Source organism: Rattus norvegicus, chromosome 12, assembly GCF_036323735.1.
Source record: "Rattus norvegicus strain BN/NHsdMcwi chromosome 12, GRCr8, whole genome shotgun sequence".
NCBI lineage: Eukaryota > Metazoa > Chordata > Mammalia > Rodentia > Muridae > Rattus > Rattus norvegicus.
This window is the reverse complement of record NC_086030.1, coordinates 50,625,333-50,643,997: the sequence shown is the minus strand read 5'-3', so window position 1 is coordinate 50,643,997 and position 18,665 is coordinate 50,625,333. Positions and strand designations below refer to the sequence as shown.

Below are 18,665 nucleotides of genomic sequence, written 5' to 3'. Positions count from 1 at the left end.
TTCATCCTGCAACGACCCCCCGCGGAGTCACCCCACCCCACCCGGCCCACAGCGCAGTTCCTCCTGAGGGTCCAGTCAGAGGTGGGAACATCAGGAAGGTCTGCATCCCGCTCCCTCCCGTTTCCTTCCTGGCTCCTTTTGTTCTATATTTAATTTTTTTTTTTTGTTTTAAATCCAGTTGAAGAGCGCCGGGTGAATCACCGACGGTTATTGATTTATTATTTATGGCGACTCGCATGCCGCTTTAATCATGCTCGCTGTCCTTTTCCTAGTCAACTCCGCTGAAGGACAACTCAAGGAAAACCGTCTGGGCGCCACAGATGGGCCGCGTGCATGTTTATTGTGCGCCTGCTACCTGTTGGAAGACAGGGAGCCTCTGGGTTTGGGGGTAGAAGATTTCTCTCACGTTCCTGAGATTGGAGCTTGGTCCCCGAGGATGGGAATGAGTTGAAGCGGTGAGCATCCCACCGCTAAACGGCCTGGGTGCCTGCTTTCTGTAGCTTCTTTCTTCCCTTCTCTTAGAGCTGGCATGGTGTGAGTCCCACGGGTGCCTGTTCTCTGTTTTCTCTGGCTTCTTCTTTTCCCTTTCCTATTGAGGCCATGGCTTGATTTGAAAGGTATGCGTCTACGTCTCCCCAGCCCCACAAAACTGCCAAAGCCATTTTCCTAAGAAATCAAACAGATTAGAAGGATGGTCAGTGCTAGCCCACAGCAGTAATGGAGGGCTGGCTGGTCCGGTGGGCAAGCATCTCCCTCATGGGGATACTTCATTAGTCCTGGGTTCTGTGGCCAGACCCCAGGAAGGAGCCAGACCCAGGAAGTTGGTGAAGCTCAACAGGAGACTGGTCTAACTGCCAGAGAGCCGCTGAGGGGCGCTGTGCACCTGTTCTGCCTCTTCCTCCAGGGAACAGTGAGTATACCAGGGTTCATGCTGCCCACATCTTGTGGCTGACAAAATGGTCTCCTGCTCTGGGAGCGCCCACCATGTTTGTAGCCCCACCTCACCTGCTCCCCAAGCAGCTGTTTTCTACAGTCGCCTCTCCCCACACAACTACTGTCATGGTGTGTGGCATGAGGCTGGCCCTTGAGACAGGTGGGTATTTCCGGATGGTGATTCTGAAGGCTTGCATGTGCATACACGAGTGACTGTCTCCATGCCGGGGTTAGGTGTGGGCACAAACGAGTGGGCTCCACCTGTGGCCCAGGCATGTGTACACATGTATGTGGCAGTGTTTGTGCCTGTCAGAGATGTGAAGGGTACATTGCCTTTCCAGCCACTGTTTTCTTACCACCCCATCTCATGATGTCATGAGCTTCGGGCAAGTCAGATGCTTTCTTCGGGACTTGGCTCCTCCCTAGGACATGCATTGAGCTGGGAAGGTTGGGAGGGGCCAGTAGATAGCAGGTGTCCAGGCTGTACTCGAGGTCCTGATTGCCACACCAGACTTTTTCTATTCAGTGACACATGACAGGCCCTGAGTGGCAAAGAGTGCAGGCCTGCACACTGTCTGAATAAAAGTGTCCTCAAGTTTCACCTGGTTCTTGGGGTCTCCAAGGGGTCACCCTACAGACCTTTGTGTTCCCCTTTATCTATGGCTACCCAGAGGCTTGTAGAGCAGTGGGGTTGTGACTGCCCAGAGCCTCTGAATTCTGCTGTCCCAGAGTTGGGAGTAGATGAGCAGGTGGGTAAGGCTGTCAGGAGTGGGGATGGGGGATCGGGGGGCTTTGGTTCCACCCTTACCGTGATGGTGAGAGATAGACAAGGGTGGGTTGGGCTATTCCTGTGGCTGAAATGGAGTAGGGATGACAACTGTCCTACGTGTGTCTGTCTCCTGTCCCTTCTATCTATCCCTCTCACAGGCAGACATGGAGCACGTCACTGTGTCCTGCTCTGGACTCAGTGTTCAGGGACATAGATGTGTAACGTCATTCCTCCGGGGAGCCGAGACTGCAGTTTGATGATGACAGAAATGAGTGACGCTGGTGTCCACAGGGGCTGGGGGAGAGTGCACACTCAGCACAGAGTCTACCCCTGGAGGTCAGAAGGACAGGGGAGTGAGCCTGGCTGGGAGAGGTGGGGGACAGCATTCTAGGCAGCTCCTGACAGAGGGCTGGTGGCATGTTCAGGAAGGGAAAATGGCTCGTGGTCAGAACACAGGGATAAAAGGGAGAGGAGTCTTACAGCACTGCTGCCCCAGGTCCAGGCAGACTTGGGGTGGTTGTCAGCCTGCTAGAACCGGCCATGTCAGCATGACTCGTTGTGCCCCTTGGATGTCACCCAGCAGGTGCATAGCAGGCCCCTCCAGGCCAAATCTTCAAGAGACAGGGATGGAAGGGCTCAGGATGGCAGGGGAGTGTCCCCTCCCCCACACCAGTCTGCTACCAGTTACAGGGATCTTGGGATCTCCTGGAAGCTGGGCTGACCTTGTAATTTGCTTAGGCCGGTGACCAGCAGAAACAGTTGTCTGGTGTTTCTGGTGGTAGATGCTGGGCACAGTAGCTCCCGCAGCACACAGTGCATAGACTCAGGAGCCCCGAGCCACCATGAGGGAAGGCTCTGTTTGCCAGTCCTTTGCTGCTCTGACACTCATATGATCAACTTATGAAGAAGAAAGGCCCAGGTTGGCTCATAGCATTATGGGTTTTAGTCCTGGCAGCTCTGATGCTCTGGGTCCTGAGTTGGGGCAGAACAGCTGGTTCATGGCGGCCGTGAACACTTAAGTCTCAAGTAGGTGGTGCTATTTGAAAGACTGTGTAACTTTACTTCATGGGGTGTAGTGGCTGAAACAAGCCACCAGGGGGCAGAATTTAAAGGCAGTGCCCAGTACAGGTTACTTACTTACTGCCTAATTAGTTCCTGGTCCACTGTGCTGTGAATGGTCTCTGCCAATCCTACCCAGACCTGCAGCTCTGAACTGTGCTGCTCCCTCTGGACCCTTGAGTAGAAGTAAATTTTACTTCCTTTGGTTTCCTCTGTCAGTCACCAGGTCACAAGGCAGGAATTGACACAGAAAATTGCTACCAAAGATGAAGTCACCATGACCAGTCCCAATCATGGTAGTGGGAGGAATGGCTGAGGAGGAAGCCACACAATGCTGTAAGCAGAGATTAATAGGCCTTCCCGGCAGGACTGTGGAGATCAAACTGAGAGACATGTGGACAATAAGCACCCTGCTTAGGAACTCTCAGAGTGAGAAAACGGACTCCAGTGGGAACCAGACTGGAGGCCGATCATGCTACACATTGGCAAATAACTTGTCTACCTGCGTTTTGCCCATTTCCTGAAAATTTGAGCATGGGGATAGACAGGGTTTGATCCCAGCACTTGGGGGGCAGTGTTAGGTGGATCTTCGTGAGTTCAAGGCCAGGATGGTCTACTAAGAGAATTCCAGGCCAGCCAGGGCTACCCAGAGAGACCCAATTAATTTAGTGGAGTAAATTGTGGTACAGTTATTGCTGGCTGCTTTTAGCCAAGTTTTCAGTAAACACTGGGATTCAAAATCAGAGCAGAAAGCTTTGGCCTGAGAGGAAGCAGAGGTGAAATAACAGACTGGGATGGGGACTGTCACAGGAGATTCAGTCTACAAGGTTGACAGCAGCAAAGTGGCCTCGAGGTTCTTTAAGAACTTGAGAGGACCACACCTAATGTAGGTCAAGATAGAAAACTGCAAATTCACGTCAAGTATTTTCCACCAAGACTTTTTCTAAGAAGAGAGAGCTTTCTTGTTAGAAAAACGAATGTTGCGTGGTTTTAGCTGCTCAGGCACTTGGAGGGGCCTGACTGCTGCCCCAGCTCATGACTGGTTTCAGCTTTGTAAGTGCAGTTGTGATTTATATATGTGTTTATATATGCTCAGCCCAGAGAGTGGCATGATTAGAAGGTGTGGCCCTGTTGGAGCAGGTGTGGCCTTGTTGGAGTAGGTGTGGCCCTGCTGGAGTAGGTGTGGTTCTGTTGGAGGAGGTGTGGCCTTGTTGGAGTAGGTGTGGCTCTGTTGAGTAGGTGTGGCCTTGTTGGAGTAGGTGTGGTTCTGTTGGAGGAGGTGTGGCTTTGTTGGAGTGGGTGTGGCTGTGTTGGAGGAGGTGTGGCCTTGTTGGAATAGATGTGGCTCTGTTGAATAGTTGTGGCCTTGTTGGAGTAGGTGTGGCCCTGCTGGAGAAGGTGTGGCCTTGTTGGAGGAAGTGTGGCCTTTTTGGAGGAGGTGTGGCCTTGTTGGAGTAGGTGTGTCACTGTGGGTGTGGACATTAAGACCCTCATCCTAGCTGCCTGGAAGCCAGTATTCTGCTAGCAGCCTTCAGATGAAGATGTAGAACTCTCAGCTCCTCCTGCACCATGCCTGCCTGGACACTGCCCTCCTCCTGCCTTGATGATAATGGACTGAACCTCTGATCCTCTAACCCAGCCCCAATTAAATGTTGACCTTATCAGAGTTGTCTCGGTCATGGTGTCTGTTCCCAGTAGTAAAACCCTAACTAAGACAGCAGCATTAACCTGTAGACATAGGGAAAGCAGGCCTCCTAGACTCAGGGAGTTAGCAACAGTGTGAAGTGCTGCCCCATAGGCAGTCTCAAATCCCAGCAAAAATCTAAAGCCAGGAAAGTGCCAAACCCTGTGTCTGCCACTTGCTGCTGTGCATAATCCTGTGGTAAAGTCACTTCATAACTAGGCACAACAAGAGAGCAAACAACTACTGATAAAGCAGAACAGGTGATAGACAGTAATAAATGATACGTAGAGGGCCGAGGAAATAACAGCTCAGCAGTCGAGACCACAGGCCGTTGTTCAGGGGACTGGTGCTCCTTACCAGCAACTATGTGGTTACTCACAGGTGCCTTTAACTGCATTTTCAGGGGTTCTGATCCCTTCTTCTGGGGTCTGTGGATACTGTCTCCACCTGGTACACAGGCATATACTCAGGTACACACCCATACAGAGGAAAGTAAAGAAAATAAAAAATTAAAGCTATTTAAAATGTATGAATTATTCACTTCTGGAATTTTCCCTTATATTTAGACAGCAGTTGACCATGGATAGCAGATACTGAGTATCTTAGTCAGGGTTTCTATCCCTGCACAAACATCATAACCAAGAAGCAAGCTGGGGAGGAAAGGGTTTATTCAGCTCACACTTACACATTGCTGTTCATCACCAAAGGAAGTCAGGACTGGAACTCAAGCAGGTCAGGAAGCAGGAGCTGATGCAGAGGCCATGGAGGGTGCTACTACTGGCTTGCTTCCTCTGGCTTGTTCAGCTTGCTTTTTTATAAAACCCAGGACCACCAGCCCAGGGCTGGCCCCACCCACAATGGGCCATCCCACCCTTCATCATTAATTGATAAAATGCCTTATAGCTGGATCTCATGGAGAGATTTCTTCAAGGGAGGATCCTTTCTCTGTGATAACTCCAGCTTGTGTCAAGTTGACACACAAAACCAGCCAGTGCACTGAGGAAAACAAGCCTATGGGTTGGGGCGGGTGCTGTAGCTGCTCTCAATGTCGCTGTGAGACAGTGCCACCCACAAAATTGTGACAAGCAAGTAAACAGCACAGCCTCACCCCGCTCGACTCTCCACAGTGCAGGCGCTTCCAGATAAATTGCGTACGCAGAAGCACAACATAGTGTTTATTTCTCATTTAAAAATAGTTAAAAAAAAAAAAAGGGACCAGCAAGAGGCCTAGGAGGAAAAGTCATTTGCTACACAAACCCCATGCATGGCCAGATTTGCTCTCCAGAACCCATGCACTCTAATTTGCTTTCTGATCCTGTGACAAAGCATTGACCCCAAAACAACTTGAGCAGAAGAATATTCATTTAGTTTGCACATTTAGAGTCCATTATCAGGGGAAGCCATGATAGGAACGCAAGGCAGGAACCTGGAGGCAGGAACTAAAGCAGAGGCCATTGGGGAGTAATGCTCAATGGCCTGCTCCACATGGCTTTCTCACCTTGCTTTTTTAATGCAGCCCAGAACCATCTGCCCAGGGTTGTCGATGCTCATATGAGCTGGAGCGTCCCATATCAATCATCACTCAAAGCCATGCTCCCACAGACTTGTCTACCTGCCAATCTGATGGTACTAATTTATCAATTAAGATTCTCTCATACTGGGTTATGTCTAGGACTGTCAAGTTGACAAAGGCCAGCCAGCACAGCATGTAAACTTGGAAGAGGGGAGCCAACTCTGCAACCCGCCCTCTGAACTCTACACATAAGTCCAGAACATAGACACACAATGATAACAACAACAACAACAACAACAACAACAACAGTAATGGTAATGAATAAAATGAGACCAGCATGTGTTCTGTAGTCTATAAAGTTGGCTGTGGGCAGTGGATGTAGTCAGTTACCTCAGGTGATGGTGTTGGGGAAAGACATGGGCAGGTGGCTGGTAAGAAGCTAAGAACAAGAAGGGAAGATGCCTCAGAGACTCTCTCCTTCACTCCACAAGGAAAGAGCACCAAGTTCTTAGTTCTTTTCTGTTCTGAACCTTCATTAAATCATTGCTCCTCCAGGGAAACAGGTAGCGAATTCTCCTGAGTTTGTGAGGATGGGATCCCTTCATGTTGGTGGGTGTGGTCTTCCAGGACATGTGGGACTACTCAGAGTAGCAGATGACCCTCGGGTGACCCCTGCTGAAGAAAGCGAAGTTCCCCTTGTGCCTCAGTAGTCTGCTTTTGTGTCCTGAGTCTGACTGGGTCTGTGAATTTCTGCCTCAATTTCTGTCTCCAAGGGGATGGAAAAACTGATGAACAATACCTATCCATCGGCCCCCACCCTGAGTGAGGGGAGGGCTGGGAGGATCTGTGCTAGAGGGAACTGTGTGCAGTTGGAAAGAGGCAGATGCATTCCTGAGGCCGGTGAAGACATCTCTCTGTCTCTGTCTCTCTGTCTCTGTCTCTCTGTCTCTGTCTCTCTGTCTCTCTCTCCCTCTCTCCCTCTCTCCTCTCTTCTCTCCCTCCTCTGTCTCTCTGCCCTCCCTGTCCCCCTCTTTCCCTCCCTCCCTCCCCACTTCTCTCTCCTCTCTCTCCGTCTCCTCCCCCTCTCTCACCCCCTCTCTTTTGGTGCCTGTTGATGTTTTCTTGCATCCTGCTGGAGCTGAGGCTCTGGTCTTGTCCTTCAGTCCTTCTTCCTGGTTCTCAGGGACTCATCCAGGATGAGGTGCTCCCCACTTCTTTCCACAGTCCTCCCACTCCCTGACTTTCCACGCCTACCTCGGTGTTCACCTCCACCTGCCTTGGCCTGTCCTTAGATCTTGACTCAGCCACCACAGACAGGGGGCAGTGGCGAAGCTGTGCAGTCCAGTCCTGTTTCCTCTGCTGTTGACGTCCCAGGCTGGATAAACTGTGAGCAGAATTGTTTCTGGCTTGAGGTTCTGGAGGCTCAGAAGTGCAAGGGCAGTGTCCGTTGTGCAAAGGATCAGCTGAACCACAACTAGACAGAGTTGGACCAAAGCCGCAGAGCCACTCCTGTTCGAATGGCTTGGTTTGTTCATGAGGATGGAAGACCTCACTGTCTTGTCATCTCACAGAGAGACTTCCTCTTAATATCACCTTCATGACTTCCTGAGTTATGTGAAGTCCCCAGAGTCTGGAAATCCACCCCCAGGGTCGAATAGAACTGATCCAGAGGAATCCATGCATGGCTTCTAGAACTCGCAGTCTGGATTGCAAGCAGGACTCTCCCGTTCTTGGTGGAACACCGAGCAAAATGTCCTTCCTATCCGTTACTCCCACATCAGCTCAACAGGCCTCTTGCCTGGACAGTGCTCTGGAGTACAAGGGGTGTTAGCTGTGGGGAGGTCTGTGGTCTATGGAGGATGTCTGCTGGCTGTGGGGGGGGGAGCAGTCAGGACGCTGTTGGGGTTCTGTGTGCTTGAGATCCTGCAGGGTATAGGGGGTGCTGCAGACTGTGGGGTGCCTGTGGGCTGAGGGACCCATTTTCAACACAAGCCTGAACCAGGCAGGCTATGGTGCTCTCCAGGGTGTGTATGCAAGGTGTTGAACGCTGTGATTGCAGACAGCTGATCAATTAGCCGCAAGTCAATCCTGATTGTCAATCTGCATATTCAACCAGGAACATTAATTATGCACATTTATGCATCCTGCAGCTTTAACCCCAGACCTGCCGGAGAGGATGGAGGGCGGGGCTGCACACTACTGCAGCCAATGAGCATTGTGTCTGGTGGAATACCGCCTTCCATCAGCCAGTGAACCAGTACAGAGCTTAAATGGTTGGAGTTGTAAGGTGGTGAGCAGGCAGCGGCCATCCAACCTATAGGCATGCCTTGCATGGTGGGAAGAATGATGTTTTTAAAAAGTAGCACTGTGTTTGGCGGTCACATTGTATCTTCAGCTGCCCCCCAACCCCAAGATGCTCCTCAGCCATGTCTTGTCCATCCCTACAGCCATTTTGTTTTTGTATCCCCTGAGGTCAGACCTATATGGTTTTCCTGTGCTAGACTCCACACTTTCCACATAGGTCCTCAAGTGTTTCCCTTGTACTATGCCTCAGGAGTGTTCCAAATCCTTACAATCTGAGGGCACAGAGTGATCAATTAACGTAATTGTTGGTGGGAGTGAAGTGTCATGGGGGCAATGGTTTCTGAGAGCCATGGTTACTCACTTTGCATTTTGCAGATGAGCAAATAAAAACCCAGCGAAGCAATGGACTTATACTAGACTGCCCAGCAAGCCAGGGAAGACTGAAAACCAGGACAGCTTTAGGGTCAAAGTGTCATCTCTGCTACTCCCTACGGACCCTGGTGCAGAGGTGGAACTTGCAGAGTGCACAGGCACAATCAAATACTAAAGGAAATGACAAATCCTGCAGAAAAACAAACCATTTTACTTGTGTGGAGGGCAGCTGTCCTTAAACTTGTGTTTGACCTCAAAACCTGTTTGTGACTGTAGCATCTAAGACATGCTATACAGCTTTTGATGAGCCTACTTACAGTCCCAGAACAGACCCACACTGGAAATGACAAAAATTGTGTTAACTATAAAATGGGTAATGAAAGTCCAGGGTGTTCATATGGTGGAAAATCTAAAGCCTGGTAGGTTCTGCCCTCTGTCCCCAACACACATGCCAAGAGCAGGGAATGGTGACATGTGCCTGCTATTGCAGCAATGGGTAGGCAGGAGCAAAGCATTCTTAAGTTTGCTGGACAGACATCTTAGCCTAATTCATGATTCCAGGTTCATTGAGAGACCTTGCTCTTTTAGATCATGGAATGTCACAGGTATGCAATGAGATAGGAGAGCCACAAAGCTATTTGCTTGTCAATCATTAAGTCATGGACAACTGTGGGGCTTTGCACTTGCTGTCCTTGGTACACAAGCACATACTGCAATTTGGGCTTTCAGCCAAAGGCACAGCAGGAGTGCAGCAGGGCCCTTGATACTACAATGGGGATGAGAAAGATGATAGCCTGATGAGTAACCTGAACAGTGCAGCCCAGGGCACAGCAGCAGTTCAGCAGACCAAGGCATAGCAACAGTGTATCCCAGGGCACTGCAACAGTGTAGCATCCCAGGGCACTCCAACAGTGTAATCCAGGGAACTGCAACAGTGTAGCATCTCAGTGCACAGCAGCATTGCAGCCTAGGGCACAGCAACAATGCAGCCAAGGATATAACAACAGTGAAGCCCAGGGCACAGCAGCTTTGCATCCCAGAGCACTGCAACAGTGTAGCCCAGGGCACTGCAACAGTGTAGCCCAGGGCACTGCAACAGTGTAGCATCCCAGGGCACAGCAACATTACAGCCCAGGGCACAGCAGCAGTGCAGCCTAGTATCTCCCTTGCTGCAGCTAAGCACAAGCTTGCTAACTTGCACTAGCAGGCAAGAACAATAAGTTATATTTGAAGGGAGGTGCTGCACACAGCTAGATTATGACATTAGAGTGTGATATAAATTCTGGCTACTCCAGAGGCTGAGGCAGGAGGATTGCTTAATCCCCAGAGTTTAAGAGTGTTCTGGATAATACAGAAAGACCTTGTCTCAGGAAAACCAGCAGTATTTTAGACACAAGTATGTATAGTCCATAATACTTTGTAAGGGCGAGAATGAACTCATTACCCGTGTTTGCCCACATGTTTGTTTGCTGTGTCCCAGGTTGGCCTTTAACTCACCACCGTCCATAGATCTCCAGTGCTGGGATTGCAGGTTCGAGCTACCATGTTTGGCTTTGTACTTTTGACAGTTGCTGAAGGGTGTGCCAGAACTTATACAAAATTTCTCATGGAAGCTTCAGTCCTGTCACCTGCAGACGTCATGATTGCATCACGAGTCGAGGCACTCTACCACAGTCACTCAGCAAGGTTCCTTATGTTGTGGCTCCCCTGTCCTCTGAGTGAGGGAGAAAGACTTTTTCTGGCTCTGCCTCAGAGAATGAGCCACAGAGTGGTAGCAAGCTGAAGGTAGGAAGGGGGATGTCATGAAGCTCAGCGGGTGGCCATACCACCCTGCATTCCCTTAGTACAAAGATTTCTGGCTCTGCAGCAGTCAATCCGGGGCCTCTTGACCTATGGTGTTCAGAGCAGTGGGCCAGCTGGGACTCATGGGTCCAGTGGGGGAGGCTGTCCAGAGCTGGAGAACCCCAGCAAGGCAGCCAGCATCATTCAGGGATGGAGTGCCAAGGAATGGTAAAGAACCCTGGGAGCTACCTGGCCCCGTGACCCACTTCTGGGGTTATTCCATGTAAGGTAAGCCTGGTGGCAGTGACCCCGTGGTGGGCAGAACCTTAACTCTCCAGGCTCCAGCCCTCTGGCCTCTCCTCATGTTTTCTGTCTGGCCAGCCATGCCTGGCCAAGCTGGGGAACACAGGCCCCTTCAGAAGCACCTCCCACCCCAGTCTGGGGACCAGCAGAGCCCTGACAGGCTCTGGAGGGAAGCGGGTCCCAGGCCCAGCTGTGTAAATGTTTTCGGTTTTCCTGCTGAGCCTCAGGCTTGAGTCTGTGCCAAGACAAGCCTGGCCGCAGTTTTCTTTGGCAAGGCTGAGGCTTGGGAATGTCGGGGAACTTTCCAAGAGGGATGGTGTGTCTCAGGCCCTGGGGTGTCTGGGTGTACTGTGCCATCCCTGAGTGTTGTATCCCTGTTAGATTCCTGAGCCAAGGCTGCCTGGTGGGAGGGGGCACTCTCCTAGTGACCCCTTCCTCCAAAGAACAGTAGGGGGTGGCTGGAGGCTCCAGGCAGTTTCTCCAGTTGCCATGGTGTGGTGGTGGTGGTGGGAGTCCAGAGATGATGAGCTTGTAGGAGAGGTGTGGACCCTCACTGGACCTAGACTGGGAAACACACCCATCTAACCATGGTGGGTTTCCTGCTTTGGCTTGGGGCCTTTTGGCTGACTGTGACATCAGAGTTTTCTGGCTAGATCTCACAGGAGGGAAAGTCTGGAGGGAGGGCTCAAATGACAATGGCTACTTCCAGGATTGGAACTGCCTAGGATTGAGGCAACATGGAAGGGTGGGGACTGCAACAGGCAGGGAGATGGAGTTCGAGCTTGTTCCCCAGGGCAAAGTGTCTAGGTTCTAGTTGACTTTGGATCCCAGTAGGCGCAATTCTGGTGTGTGTGTGTGTGTGTGTGTGTGTGTATGTATGCGTGTACATGAGTGTTCATGTATGTGTGTGTGCATGTGTACATTCATGTGTGTGCAAGCATGTGTGTATGTGCATGTGTGCATTCATTTGTTTGTGTATGTGTGTGCATGTGCGTGTGTGCATTCATTTGTTTGTGTATGTGTGTGCATGTGCATGTGTGTGTTCATTTGTGTGTGCATGTGCATGCATGCATTCATGTGTGCACGCATGCATACATGTGCATGTGTGCATTTTCAATACTAGGGGTTGATTCTAGAGCATCCTCCTGCAGGCAAGCACTCTGTTACTATGGAGGTATACTCTAGACTTCCTTTTCATGTTTTGGAGACAGGGTCTCACTAAGTTGCCTAGGTCAGTTGGGGTCAGAGTGTTCCTCATCTCGCCATGTCCCAGCTCTGGTTGAAGTCAAGGGCCTCAATGTGGGGTGGTTGCTTCATTTATTCATTGTTTATCTGTTCACACGTTCACCATGCCTTGCTTTAAAGTCCTACCCTGTGCTGGGTACCCTGCTGTATACTCTGCTGGGTTTAATGAGGCTGCAGGCAGGGCATGGCTAAGTTGCTATTATTTTCCATTACTGACACATTATTCCCTACAACACCCAAGATGGGGCTGGGACTATAAAAGAATCTTAGGAGCCTGTCTTTTGGGTAGAGCCTAGACTCATGGGTCTCAGTGAGATGCTTTAGTCTCCTACATGACCATGGGATTGACAATTCTGAGATAACCCGTGTCACGGACTAAAGTGTGACTGGCATAATAATCTGTTTTTGAAGGTTGTCAGGGCGGTGCAAGCTGGCATCTATGTAGCCCTGGGACATGAGGTCAGAGTGAGGGTAGTGTCTACTGTGGTCCCCAGCAATGTGACACCTCCCACAGCCTCTGCGTGGGGAATCAGAATTTGGCCTTCGAAACACAGAGCTAGGACAGAAGGTGCCGATTGAGGCAGGGAGGCCTACAAGCAGTGAGTTCTCAAAGGGTTCCTCTGGCACCTTGGTGACGATTCTTACTGCAGGGAGCCTGCGGCAGTTGTGGGTGACATCCATCCCATGCGTACAGCCCCACAATCTGAAGCCTTTGCAGAGCTCTGGCTTCATGACTGTCACAAGTCGCCACATTAAAGGAGAAACTGAGGTGCAGGCAAATGAGGTCCTGTGGCTGATGAGCAAGGCAGGCCAGGCCTAGCCTTGTCTGGACAGCTTCAGGGTGCATGCACCTATACCCTCACAGTAGGAAAGCAACAGAGCTGGCTGAGCCTGCCCATAACTACCTTTTCTCAACAGGCAGCAGACCAGCACCCCAGAGCATCGTCCCCACTCTGTGTCCCCCACCCCACCCCAAGCTCACCTTACCTCCCCTCAGTATCACAGAGGTCTGATGAGATGGGTGTCCTCCAGGACAGTCCTGTGGCCTTGGCCAGCCTGCAGTGTGGGCACCACCTGGGGCCTCTAAGGAGCCTGGCAGGGATGGGAGAGAAGGTTCTTCCCAGCATAATGAAGCGGGAGGAGACTGATAGAAATGCTAATTTCATTACCCATGTGCATAATTACAGTCTCCAAGTTGGCAGCTTGCTAGGCAGTGACAGGAGGCAAGGGGAAATTTACCTAACTTTTGAGAGATATGTGTGGTGTGATTAATTCACCCCAGGCCACAGCGCAAGACACCCAGAGCCCCCACCTTTTCAGTAAGACTCGGCTCCCCTGACCACCGTGGTCAGGTTAGACAAGCTGGAGGGTTGGCAAGATGGCAGCATATCCCAGGGTGTAAGAAAGAAGCGTGAACAACCGGGGAAGCCAGCCTGGAGGGCTGCCTGAGAGAAGCAGCAAGCTGGTCTGGAAGAACAGTGGGACAGTTGGTTGAGGGAGATGGGTGTGGTCAGAATGGATGGTGAAGGCTGAAAAAGGGTTGAGTTATGCTCAGTGTGCTGGATAATGCTGCCCCTGCCCAGACCACACCAGTTAGGGCTGGGAAGAGGAGAACTTCTGAGCCCCATTTGGTGCCTGACCTAGTCTGGACACCCAGCAGGGGAAGCTTGGGATCCAAGCAAAGACTCCTCCCCCTTAGATGGGGGAATTTGGAATGCAAGCCTCTGAGCAGGCAGGAGGGGCCCCCAGGGGCCCTGCATTAACAAAGCAGCTCTGCCCCCACCACCACCACATGGGGGGTTTTGCAGAGGGGTCTTCGAAATGAGGGGGTGGCTGGAAATTCTTAATGAGGCTGGTGGTGGTCACCCCTCCCCCACAGCAAGACACCAGCTGCACAAACAGATCTGGAGGGGGAAACCAGGGGGATGCTGTGTGGAAGGAGGGCAGCTGCTGGGTGTGCACTTTCTCATGTGTGCACGTGTGTGCATGTGTGCATGCGTATGCATGTGTGTGTGCATGAGTGTGTTGTGTGCATGTGTGTACATGTGCATGTGCGTGTGTGTGTGAGCTTGTGTGTGGGGGAATGTGTATGCATGTGCATGGTTGCTTGAGTGTGCATGCATGTGTGTGCATATGTGTGTCTGTGTATGTATGCATGCATGTGTGTGTGTCTATATGTAGAATATATGTTTATATGAGTATGTGGGTATATGTCTCTGTGTGTAGTGTCTGTGTATCTTTATATGGTGTGCGTGTATGCCCGTTCATACATGGAAACATGAATCTGAGAGCATGCCTAAAGAGACAAACCAGCCATTACTGGTTGACATGTGTGCTACCAGGAGCCACAGTCAGACCAGAAGGTGTTCCTGGATGTTTTGGAGCTGAACAGTCTTCTGAATTCTTTAAGATCCCATGGTGGGTCTATGGAATGCCATCCCTTACACTTCCCTTAGGAAAGGCACACACCTGTGTGTGAGGCACAGGCAGAATTCCTCCTGGAATCTGATGTGTAACTGATGGGAGCGGGGTCTTTCTGACTTTGGAGAAAGGAATCAGGGACAGCATGCTTTAGAGAGTGGGAGAGCTGAAAAGGGAAAGAGCTTTAAAGCATGCACCCTCTGGCAAGTCACTCCCCCCAGTCAAGCCATCCTTACAGTCTTCTCAACCTCCAGCCAGCATCATGGAATCAGCATGGATCTGAAGGAAAAATTTGCTAAAGGAATGATTGTGTTATAGTCCAATATAGGCCTAGGTGTATACATGCGTGTGCCCATAAGTGTGTGCAGGCTGCTGTGCATGTGAGGGAACACAGATATATGGCACAGGTCTACATACGGACCCTGAAGTATGGTAAGGTCAGGCCACTGTGTGTGCAGTCAATGGACCTGAGGTTCTGTATGGGACCACTCCAGCCTACACACTATATAACTCCGCCTGAGGGAAAGTGTTGGGCTTCCCACTCAGGTGTGAGCAGGGTTAGAAAATGGGCAGGGTTGGGTGCAGGGGACACACAGGTCTGAGGTGGACCTTCAGCTCTGTCCCAGTTCTTTCTATGACCTGGACCTCCCAGAGCTTCTGTTTTCTTTCTCTGAAGCCTGCAGTGTTAGATCTCTCATGTGTCTATTTGGGTGGGGAGGGATGTCAAAAATAACAGAATACTGTGCCCAGTGCCTGGCATGGTGAACCTGTTTAATTCACAGATGTGTAAAAGCCATGTGCTCCAATTTTGAGTTTGGAGCTCATCAGGATAGGGGCTGACTATTTGATTCTGCCCCTTACATGTGTGTATCTGTTTACTCATCTATCCATCTACTCACCATCCACCCATCCATCCACCCATCCACAACATCCATCCATCCATCTATCCATCCACCCACCCACCCACCCACCCATCCATCCATCCATCCATCCACCCACCCATCCATCCATGCATCCCTTTACGTATCCATCCATCCATCCATCCATCCATCCACCCACCCACCCACCCATCCACCCACCCACCCATCTATCCCTCTATATATCTATCTATCCTTCCATCCACCCACCTACCCAACTGTCCATCTCTTCAACAAAAAAAATGTTTTTCTTCTGTTTTCTTTTGAGATAGGGTTTCTCTGTGTTAGCCCTTGTTGTCCTGGAACTAGGTCTGTACCAGGGTGGTCCCAATCTCACATCCGACTCCCTCTGCCTCCAAAGTGCTGGAGATTAAAGGCATGCACCATCACTGCCTGGTTTTGAGAGATGCTAATTGAGAAAATGTGTACACCTGATGGCACAGCGAAAGCAGCCAGCAATGAAGAAAACCTGTCCCTGTATCCCCCAGGCTCTGATACTCTAAGGGAGAGACACTGAATTGCAGCTGCTCCAAGGGTCTAAGTGTGATGAGGCCAGAGGAGGCCAGAGGAGGTCTCTGGCATGCGACCTGACTGAGAAGGATGGATTAGTTACTTGCACTGAAGAGGAGGGCAAGTGTATTTCATTGGGGCTGCATGTGCAAAGGATCTGTGTCAGGCAGAAACCAGATGGACAAATTTCTGCTCTCTGGAGGGCAGAGTAGGTCCAGGGGCCTGGCGGGTGTTAGTCCTGTGGCCACAGGAGAATCTTGACCTGGACTATAACATCCCAGAAGCCGTGGAAAGACGGAATATGAATTTTCGAAAGTTCATTTTTGCAACACTAAGCCTGATACGGGCAATGTTGGCTTCAGGATCAGGGACAGGAGCACATCTGACCCTGGCCAACCTGTCCTGGAGCCCCAGGACACTGTCTACGCTGAGAAGACTATGACAGCCGAACCCTCCAGAGGCAGGAACCCAGAACCCCTCACCCCAGCCAGTGGGTTCATTTACATGATCCCAGCTTAATTCTTCCAGGATATGTAAATGTATGCAAACCAGCATCCAGGAGAGGCAAAAATAGCAGGACGCATTAGCATGCCTTGCAGGAACATTGTTTTATGCAAATGGTTGCTGGGCCTACTGAGTGGGCGGAAAGGGGCATCTTCTCATCTTCAAGAGGGCCAGCTTCCTGACCCGCCCTGGACCCTGGCCAACTCTGTTAGGAGGGAGGGGAGGCCACAGGTATGGGGACAGACAGAATGGGAGGACCTTGGAGGGCTGCTATCCCAGAGGACCCTAGGGTGGTAGGACCTCAGTCCTGGCTAGTCTTTGCCCCCGCCCTGGGTCCCTCCTCCCTCTCTGGTCTGGCTTAGTCCTCCTCACAACCCTCCCTCTGATTGCTTTCCTGTGCTGGCTTCTCTAAGATCAGACACAGACCTCCCACCCCCGGCAACCTGCATGGTACGTCCTGGGCACTGGCTCTGCTTTTCCAGGCCCCACCTCTGTCCTTCTCGCCCCTCCTGCCTCGGTGGCCCTGAGTCCCATGTCAGTGTCTGTCTGGCTCTGTGATTCCCTGTCATTTCCCAGCTGTCTCCTCATGTCTGTTTCTTTCTCTGCCTCTGTCTCTCTCCTTGTCTTGCTTTGTCTCTGACTGTTCCTGTCTCTTCCCCTGTCTGGTTTTTTTTTCTCTTCTCTCCATTTCTATTTCTGTCTCTCTGTCTGTGTGTCTCTCTGTCTGTCTGTTTCTGTCTGCAGATCTCTCTTCCCCAGATTTTTCACCTTCTTCTCTGCAACTGTCTCTGCTCCTTCTGTGTCCACACCCACTACTTAGGAGACGCTGGGGACTGCCCCCTCTGAAGTACTCCTCCCTGCTCATGGCATCACCAGAAGCTGTATGGCCATTTGGAGGAGACATGGGGTCCCCTACAACTCACATTCTGGTAGCACCCAGATCCTGGCTGCCATCTACATCAGGAGGGTTGGGGGCCCAAGAACCCATTTGAAGCCAGGGCCCTTGCTGGCTGAGTGTGACCTGGGCTGGGTAAAGTCAGAGACATGTCTTGGTATGATGGCCACTATGTAAGGGGTGCCTTGTCGCCTCAGTTTCCTTTGCTGGGATGTGGTCCTGGTGTGGTCCAAGTCAGGGCTTGCTGTGATTCAGCAACATTGTTCTCAAGTGTATGACAACCATCTTGCTAGATTTCTACCTGTGCCCATTGGCCTTAGCTTCCCCATCTGGAGACCAGTTCTGTCATTGGGTCACAGGGCGGTGGTTCTGTAAACTATTGTTTTCCTTCCTTCTCCGACTTTGCTGCTGGGTGCCTGGCATTGCTGTGCCTCAGTTTCCTCTTTTGCGGTACAGAGGACCCAAATTTCCTTCTGAGATCTCCTGGCCAAACTGGACCGAGTGGGGGTTGGGGGGTCCTATAGGTGACAGATGGTCAGTGTCAGCCCCACAGTGCCACCAAGTGGCCATGCAGGTCACCAGGGGGCAGCCTTGGGTCTGGAGTTGGAGGCAGCTAGGTTTCTGACCTGTGCCAGGCTCTCCCGGAACCCTCAGACCCATTATGCAAATTGTACGAAGGCCACTGTAGGAGGGTCCATCCAGAGTTCTCTAGCCCTACAGAGGCAAGTTCAGGCTCCCAGTGCTAGGCCTACTTTACAAACGCTGTGTGGCATCAGGATGGTGTACTCCCCTCTCTGAGCCCTGCTCTCTTCACCACACCAGACTGCTGATGAGGGATTCCTGAAGCAGGAAATGGCTGAATCAGGGCTACCTCCCTTGACCAGTCACCATTTTCATCAACACCCATGGTATAGTATCCGAACAGGGCAAACAAGGACAACTGTAGTAACAGCTTGTCCATAAAGGCTTAGCTCGCAGTGTAGGGAGGAGGTACCACACAATGCAGTGTCAGCGGAGGAAGTCCAGCAAAGGCTAGAAAAGGGGAAGACGGGGAGGGAGCCTGCCAGTTAGGGATGACAGCCTGTACGAGCTGGCAGAGAGTAAAAGGCTCATGCAAAGGTTCTGAGGCAGGGAAGCCTGGAAGGAGACCAATGGTAATCTTCAGTTCTGCAGCCCTCTCTAAAATCAGATTGCATTTCTCTCGTGGGTGTTAAGAAAATCACCAGGAAGTTTAAAGCAAAACAAAAGCCATGTTTCTGAGCTGTCTCCAGGACCGTCTCTCTGGTACTTAGAGACAGCTTGCTCAGTCTTTTGACCTTTCAACGGCTGAATCTGTGTGTCCTTCACTCTCCATCCTGAGGTGCAGCCACCTGGGAGCTCCTGAGATGTGAACCCTTCAAAGTGACCACTGGGACCCTTCTCCCCACCCCTGCAAGTCTAGTCTATCTCCCTGC

At 51.2% G+C, this 18,665-nt stretch overlaps 1 long non-coding RNA gene across 1 annotated transcript; it reads right to left on the bottom strand.

Annotated features, from left to right (window-relative positions):
• Window positions 1-308: 308 nt before the first annotated feature.
• Window positions 309-13,085, bottom strand: LOC134481338 (uncharacterized). The gene is made up of 2 exons (XR_010056831.1): window positions 12,952-13,085; window positions 309-666 (listed from the first exon to the last, which is right to left on the bottom strand). It is a non-coding gene; the product is annotated as an uncharacterized LOC134481338 (long non-coding RNA).
• Window positions 13,086-18,665: the final 5,580 nt, after the last annotated feature.